This window comes from Eptesicus fuscus, chromosome 6 (genome assembly GCF_027574615.1).
Source record: "Eptesicus fuscus isolate TK198812 chromosome 6, DD_ASM_mEF_20220401, whole genome shotgun sequence".
Lineage (NCBI taxonomy): Eukaryota > Metazoa > Chordata > Mammalia > Chiroptera > Vespertilionidae > Eptesicus > Eptesicus fuscus.
In genome coordinates, this window is record NC_072478.1 from 6,487,217 (window position 1) to 6,495,573 (window position 8,357).

Genomic DNA, 8,357 nt, shown 5'->3' on the forward strand with positions numbered 1-8,357 from the left:
CCTTTGGCTCCCGCTTTTGTGCTGTCTGAGCGGACTGTTCTGGAGGCCAGCTTTGGGCCTCCCGGGAGGTACTTTGTTGCTAATCAATGCCAGAAGTTGTCCACGTTTTGCTCTTGGCAACGTGTTTGAAGCTTCAAGCAATCCACAGTGTGTGGCTGCCTCTGCTGGGCTGGGCTGGGCTGTGCACAGGACGTGCCAGGAGGCACGCCAAGGCCCGCTTTCTAACAGCATGGGGCCCAGGGACAGGTCAGCAGATGGCCCAAGGCACCTAGCTCGGCCTCCCCCTGCCTCTGCCTGCTGCTCGGCTGACACGTTTGGTCACTGAAAAGGCTTTTGGGGGAATTGGGAGGATGGGACCTCCGTGGTGGGAGGTGCCGGCCAGACTGCAGGGAAGATGTTGGGAGTGTTCCCCTGTCCCAGGGCCACATGTCTGAGTCTGTCCCAGGACATTTCCCTGACCTCGGCAGGCCACGGGGTCTGTGGGAGCCAGGAGAGTGGGGGGACAGGCCCTGCAGTGACTGCTCGGACCCAGAGGCCTGGCCCCTACCGCTGCCTTCTCAGCAGGGATCAAAATGCAGGGTGGGGCGAGCGGGATTCCAGAGAGGGGCCAGCGGGATTCCTGAGGGTGGGGTGAGCTGGGTCCCAGGGAGAGGGGGTAATCGCCTTTCCCCAGGCTGCTGCTAGGGGGTGGGGGGGCTGGAGCCCCCAGGGAAAGTGGTTGCTATGGTGTGGGGGAGAGATGACCGAGCACCCGGAGCCTGGCAGCTGCTCTCCATGCCTCTCCCCAGTGCCTCCCACCCCAGGCTCTGCTCCGGAGACTCCAATCCATTCCACTCTCCCTCCGCGAAGCCCCGGGGGAGTGGCTACGAGCAAAGATCCTGTGCTCTGGCCCTTTAAGAAAAGTCCTTTGTTCCCACAGGGCCGCGTCTCCCCCGCAGATGGGTGCTAGGTGGGCGGCCGTCTGTCCGTCTGTCCGGCGCTGGTGCTCGGGGCTTGGGGACCCAGCCTGGGGCCCCGCCTCGCCCCTCGGGCGGCGGAGAGAGCCCTCCACAGCCTCGGCCTCCGTGGGCGAGGGCCAGCCCCTCTCACCACCCCACCCTTCCTTGTCTTCACTTGGTAATTCAGGGTGAATGTTCCCCGATTTAGTTTTATTTCCATTTGGTTCTGGGAGGAGGTTACTCCGCTGCATCCTTGAAAACTCTTGTGTTGAGGACTTTGCAGACCTAGTCTCTTAGCAAGTTTCAAGTTTACAACACAGCATTGTCACCTATAGTCACAGGCGCTGCACGACCTCCCCCAACTAGTTTATTTTATAACTGGAGGTTTGGGTCTCTTAAAAAAAAATTAATCCTCACGTGAGAATATGTTTTTATTGATTTTAGAGAAGGAGGAAGGGGAGAGAGATCAACGTGAGAGAGAAACAGTCATCAGTTGCCTCTGTACTCGCCCCGACCTGGGATCGAACGCGAACCCTAGGTGTGTGCCCTGACCAGGAGTCACACCCGCCACCCTGTGTGTGGGACAATGCTCCAACCAGCCGAGCCCCACAGCCAGCGCTGCAGGTTGGTTTCTTGTGACCACCTCCACCCGTTTTCCCAGCCCCTCTCGGCTGCCTGTGGCACCCAGCAGCCTGTGCTCCGCACCTGGGAACTGGGCTTTGTTCTGCTTCCCTGTGTTTGTAGCTTCCTCTCCTAACGGCATCATCCAGGACTTGTCTTTCTCTGTCGGACTTACTTCACTCAGGTCCGTCCATGTTGTTGCAACCGGTGGGTGGGATTTCCTTCTTGTGGCTGAAAAGTATTCACTGTATATGTACTACACTAGAGGCCCGTTGCACGAAGATTTGTGCAATAGGCCTTCCTTCCCCTGGCTGCCGGCACCAGTTTTCCTGCGGCACCCGGGACCCAGGCCTTGGCTCTGGCCGGAGCCTTCAGTCTTCGCTCCCCGAGGAGCACCGCTCCGGTAGCTCCCTCTGCCCCCCACCCTTCCCCTCATAGCAGGCGTCCCACCCCGCCCAGCCACTCAGCACCTGTATGTATGCTGCCCAGAGGCCTGGAGCAGCTGGGGGTGGGGGGGCGTGGCTGCCGCCATCTTTGTCAGGTTAATTTGCATACTCACTCCTGTTGGCTGGTGTGCATCACGAGGTGGTGGTCAATTTGCATATTTCTCTTTTATTAGTGTAGATTTTCCTTATCTATTTACCTGTCCTCGACACTGGGTTGTTTCCCTAGCCTGGCTGTTGGGAATAGGCTGCAATGCAGACAAGGTGCAGATATTGCTTCAAGACAGTGTTTCCATTTCCTTCAGCGAAACACCCAGGAATGGGTTTTGGTGGAACATGTGGTAGTTCTATTTCTATTTTTTTGAGAAACCTCCCTGCTGTTTTCCACAGTGGCTGCACCACTTTTCAGTCCCACCAACAGTGCCTGAGGGCTCCCTTTTCTCCACATCTCGGCAGCATTTGTTATTTCTTGTCTTTTTGGTAATTTTAAATCAGAATGCAGTTTCTAGAAGCCAGCTGCCACTCACCCTTTCACTTAATCACCTGTGCCCTTCAAGGGGCGTTTATGAAGCTCACAGGTGACAATTGGCATGCAAACATCCAAAGAGGGCCCTGGCCGCTTTGGCCGGGGACTGAAGGATTCCGGGTTCAATTCCGGTTGGGGGCACGTGCGGGCTCGATCCCCAGAAGGGGATGTACAGGAGGCAGCTGATCAATGATTCTCTCTCATCATGGATGTTTCTATCTCTCTCTCTTCCTCTCCCTTTCTCTCTGAAATCAATAAAAATATATTGAAAAACAAACCAAACCAAATATTCAAGGAGCTAACCAGACTGGAGTTGTTTCCTTACAAGTTTTATTTATTTATTTATTTATTTATTTATTTATTTATTTACTTTTTAAGTTTTCTGCTGGTTTATTTGTCAGTCAAGCAATTAACTCCATTTACTGATGGTGAATTAATCAAATCATGTTTAATTACAGCAGCTGAAGAAATGTGTCCAGAAAAAGACAAACTTGTTAGTCTATTAGCCATTTGGTGTGAAGAGTTGCTCTAATAGTGGAGGACACGAGAAGCAATATCAATAGTCAATTAAACAAGAAGGCAAATGATGTTGAGTGGTTTAGTTCTTGATGGGTCAACAGATGTTATAGATACTGTATAGATTTTGATTGTTTGCGGTGTCAATACTGAATTTAAAATGCCTAAAGAATGCTATGAATAGTCCAACTCACCCTCCCACAAAGCAGTTCAATGGCTTAGCAGTGGTAAAGTTTTTATTGCAATTTTTTCAGGCTGAGATTGAAATTTTTCTGACAGAGAAGAACTTGCCCTCAACCTACTATTAATGAACACTAAATAAATAGCTTTGGAAATTAGCTTTTGCTGCAGACTTGATAATGTCTAATAAACTCAACCTAAAATTACAAGACAATACAGTGCTCATAGGCAAAACTGACAGTATGGTAAAGTCATTTCGATAACAACTAATGCTCTTTCAATCACAAGTCACATCCAGTTGCTTTGCACATTGGTATATTTTCTGAGCTTGAACTACAGTTCCAGCAGTTTTTTTGAAACTTAATGCAACTACAAAGGAATTTCCATATTTTGAAATTCATTTAACTGCAATTTATGAGTTTCTACCTAATCTTCAATTTTATTTATTTATTTATTTATTTTTTATTTATTTATTTATTTTTTCTGGGTACAGTGAACTTTATTGATGGTGCATGACAAAGTAGGGCTCCCTACGCCCCTCCCCTTCTTCAGGGGTCTGGGATGGAAACAGTGGTCAGGAGATTCTCAGTGTGTCGGGGATCAATCTGGGCAGGGACTCCCCAGCAGCTGAGGGCCTCTCTTCCTCTCGCTGGGGCTGGTGGTCCAGGGGTTCTTACTCCTTGGAGGCCATGGGGACCAGACGGTCCACCACCCTGTTGCTGTAGCCAAATTCATTGTCAGACCAGGAAACGAGCTTGACAAAGTGGTCATTGAGGGCAATGCCAGCCCCAGCATCAAAGGTGGAGGAGTGGGTGTCACGTTAAAGTCGCAGGAGACAACCTGGTCCTCAGTGTAGCCCAGGATGCCCTTGAGGGGGCCCTCTGATGCCTGCTTCACTACCTTCTTTATATCATCGTATTTGGCAGCTTTCTCCAGGCGGCAGGTCAGATCCACAACTGACACATTGGGGGTGGGGGCACGGAAGGCCATGCCAGTGAGCTTCCCATTCAGCTCAGGGATGGCCTTGCCCACAGCCTTGGCAGCGCCAGCAGAAGCAGGGATGATGTTCTCGGCAGCCCCTCGCCCATCACGCCACAGCTTCCCAGGGGCCATCCAGGGTCTTCTGGGTGGCGGTGATGGCATGGACTGTGGTCATGAGTCCCTCCATGATGCTGAAGTTGTCATGGATGACCTTGGCCACGGGGCCAAGCAGTTGGTGGTGCAGGAGGCATTGGTGACAATCTTGAGGGAGTTGTCATACTTGTCATGGTTCACACCCATCACAAACATGGGGGCATCCGCAGAAGGGCCAGAGATGATGACCCTCTTGGCTCCGCCCTTCAAGTGAGCCCCGGCCTTCTCCCTGGTAGTGAAGACACCGGTGGACTCCACCACATACTCAGCACCAGCATCACCCCATTTGATGTTGGTGGGATCTCGCTCCTGGAAGATGGAGATGGGCTTTCCACTGCTGACAAGCTTCCCGTTCTCAGCCTTGACTGTGCCTTTGAACTTGCCATGAGTAGAATCATACTGGAACATGTAGACCATGTAGTAGAGGTCAATGAAGGGGTCATTGATGGCGACAATATCCACTTTGCCAGAGTTAAAAGCAGCCCTGGTGACCAGGTGCCCAATGCAGCCAAATCCGTTCACTCCAACCTTCACCATCATATCTCAGGATTGTGGCTGCTGGCACAGCGCAGGAGGAGAGGCTGTCTGATGAACAGGAGGAGCAGAGAGCCTAATCTTCAATTTTAAATGATTACTCTGCAATGTAATAATATGCTAAAAGGAAGCTATGAAGAGGAGTCTAATAGTATTTTCTCTCTTCCTGGTCACTTAATCATTACTGGAGAAAGTCATAAAAATTTCCTGACTTTTTTCTCTATTATTTTCTGATTCCTTTATGTTGGAATTGATCCTTTTCTTCTTATGTTCCCCTGGGGAAAATGGTTAAACATATAGAACACTTCAATGTGCATGAGAACCACCTAGAAGGCTTGCTAAAATGCAGATTCTTTTTAAAAAATTATTTATTGTTGAGAGTATTACAGATGTCCCTCTTTTCTCCCCATTGCCCCCCTCCACCCAGTTCCCTCCCCACCCCAAGCCTTCATCACCCTACTGTCTGTGATCATAGGTGTGATCTTTGGTTAATCTCTTTCCTCTCCCTCTCCTCCCCCGTTCCCGCTGAGATTCATCAGTTTGTTCCATGTTTCCATGCCTCTGATTCTATTTTATTCACCGATTTATTTTGTTCATCAGATTTCTTGTTTATTTTGATTTTTAGATTCAGTTTTTGGTAGATATGTATTTGTTGCCATTTTATTGCTTATATTTTTAATCTCTCCTCCTCTTCCTCTTTCTCCTCCTCCTCCTCCTCCTCCTCCTCCTCCTCCTCCTCCTCCTCCTCTTCTTTTTCAAGAATACCCTTCAACATTTCATGTAATACTGGTTTGGTGGTGATGAGCTCCTTTAGCGTTTTCTTGTCTGTGAAGCTCTTTATCGGACCTTCAATTCTAAATGATAGCTTTGCTGGCTAGAGTAATCTTGGTTGTAGGTCCTTTGAATATTTCTTGCCACTCTCCTATGGCCTACAAAGTTTCTGTTGAGAAATCAGCTGACAGTCATATAGGCACTCCCTTGTAGGTAACTAACTGCTTTTAATATTCTGTCTCTGTCTTTAACCCTTGGCATTTTAATTATGATGTGTCTTGGTGTGGGCCTCCTTGGGTTCTTTATGTTTGGGACTCTCTGTGTTTCCTGGACTTGTAAGTCTATTTCTTTCACCAGGCAGGGGAAGTTTTCTGTCATTATTTCTTCAAATAGGTTTTCAATATCTTGTTCTCTCTCTCCTCCTTCTGGCACCCCCATAATGCGAATGTTGGTGTGATTGAAGTTGTCCCAGAGGCTCCTTACACTATCTTCATATTTTGGGATTCTTTTTTCTTTTTGCTCTTCTATAGTTAAAGACACTTTTAGATCTAGTTTTTAAATCCATTCATTAAAGATGCTATAAATTTCCTTCTCAAATTATCAGGCAATTATCTCACCCCTTTTTATTGAATGATGGTGTTAGAGAAAATTTTCTTCTTTCCAACTGACTAGGAAGTAATTTTAAAAATAAATTACTAGCCCCAGCCAGCTAGGCTCAGTGGATAGAGCATTGGCCTGTGGACTGAAGGGTCCCGGGTTCGATTCCTGGTCAAGTGCACATGCCCAGGTTGCGGGCTCGATCCCCAGTGGGGGGCGTGCAGGAGGCAGCCAATTCATGATTGTCTCTCATCATGGATGTTTCTCTCTCTCTCTCTCTCCCTCTCCCTTCCTCTGTCTGAAATCAACACACACACACACACACACACACACACACACACACACACACATTTTTTTAAATAAAAAAACACACAACTAGATCCAGGATGGTGGCAGAGTAGGTGGATGTTACACCCAGGACCAAACTAAAGTATAGAACAGTCAACCTGAACAACTAACTAAAAATAGCTGAAGAGAAGTCTTATAACCAAAGATTTAGAAAAGAAGCCACATTGAAACTGTTAGGAAGGGCAGAGATGCACAAAGGGCTGATCCCACTCCAATGGGTGACAGCTGAGATTCTAGAGGGATATCTCAGCTGCAAAGGCCCCTCCCCCACCCCCTGTGAAGCGTGGGGTTTCAACCACCAGCTGGGCTCCCCAGGCCAAGGCACCAGAGCTGGGAAGAGGCACCCACATAACATCTGGCTGTGAAAATAAGTGGGGATTTTGTCCCCCTGGGAGAGATGGGAGTCTGCTAGATACATAGGCAACCTCTTAAATGGCCAATACACAAAGTATCATTCGCAGCCATTCACCCTGGGCTCTGGTGGAGCGAGGGTGGAGGAGAACAGAGTTGCCTGAGCAGAGACTGGCTTTGTGGCTACAGGGAAGCTGAAGAGACAGCCGCCAGCATTCCTGTGCTGAGTCCATCTCCCACACAGAAGACGCTACCTTTATTGGGTGGAGAACTCCCCTCCATGCAGCATCAGCCTGGGGGAATGCAATGCCCATCCTCTTGACTGCCTGATACCCAACCTGAAGAGCGTGGGCCCTGCTGAGGAGTCAGCTGCCTGGGCCTGGGTGTAGAAGTCCTAGCAGACTCAAGGGGTATCAGTGACTGAGTTGTGTGGCTTTGAAGTGGGGGCCATTCCACCCACTTTTTAGTGAATCTGACTGGTGTCACTTCCCTTGTAGGGGAGACCCACGAGCCCACCCTCCTGACTCCTGCTCTCTCCTGCTGAGGTCTGGGCAGAAACCAGGACAGACTTGCTGTGTGGCTCTGGGGTCGGGGCCACTCATGCCACTTTCCTTCAGGCCTGACTGGCCCCTCCCCCTCACAGGAAATCTACCATCTACCAGTCCCACCCTCCCTTTCCCCTCTGCTGTGATTGAACAGACTCTGGCACAGCCTGAATTGTGTGGTTCTAATAAGACCATTGTCCCCTCACACACCTGACCTGTGCGGAGCCCTCCCTTCACAGGGCCAAATCTTGCTCTTTTTGGATCTGATAAACTCTGCTGGCCTCACCCTGCTGACTCCCTAGACTCTGCCCCACCATGAAAGTGTGTGAGCACCAGAGGGTGGCAGCCAGACTTGGTAACCCTGGGACATTTGCTGAGTGGCCTCAGACCCAGCACTGGCACCGAGTGTGAACACCACTCGCCCTACCTGGTGACTAACTGAGAACCTGCCTTGTCCAACTGGAGTAGCGCCAGAGGCTCTTTCAGCGATTCAGCCTGACAGGCAGCCGGCAAGCAGAGGCAGGTGGAGGCGGATGTCAGGGTGCGTTGGGACTTTTGCTGACCTGTCCCCGGGCCTGGTGCTAAAAAAGCCAGCCTTACTGCACAGGTGGGTTCTACCACACGCACCCCAGCAGAGGTAGCCACAAACTGTAGGTCCCTCTGTTGCTCCAAACAGGTTGCTCAGGGCCAGTCACAGGCAGCATCTCACATTGGACTGTGCCACAGTCCCTCCCAAGTGGCCCAGAACCATACATCCAGTGGCCAGATTCAGACAATATCAGCACAGGATCCAGTTAGCTTTGCAAGTGGCATATCCGAAGGGAGATCTAGGCAGGCACCGGACCCGGCCGAG

At 50.0% G+C, this 8,357-nt stretch overlaps 1 pseudogene; it reads right to left on the minus strand.

The window, feature by feature from the left end:
- Window positions 1-3,805: 3,805 nt before the first annotated feature.
- On the minus strand, window positions 3,806-4,895 carry LOC129149369 (glyceraldehyde-3-phosphate dehydrogenase-like; annotated as a pseudogene).
- Window positions 4,896-8,357: the final 3,462 nt, after the last annotated feature.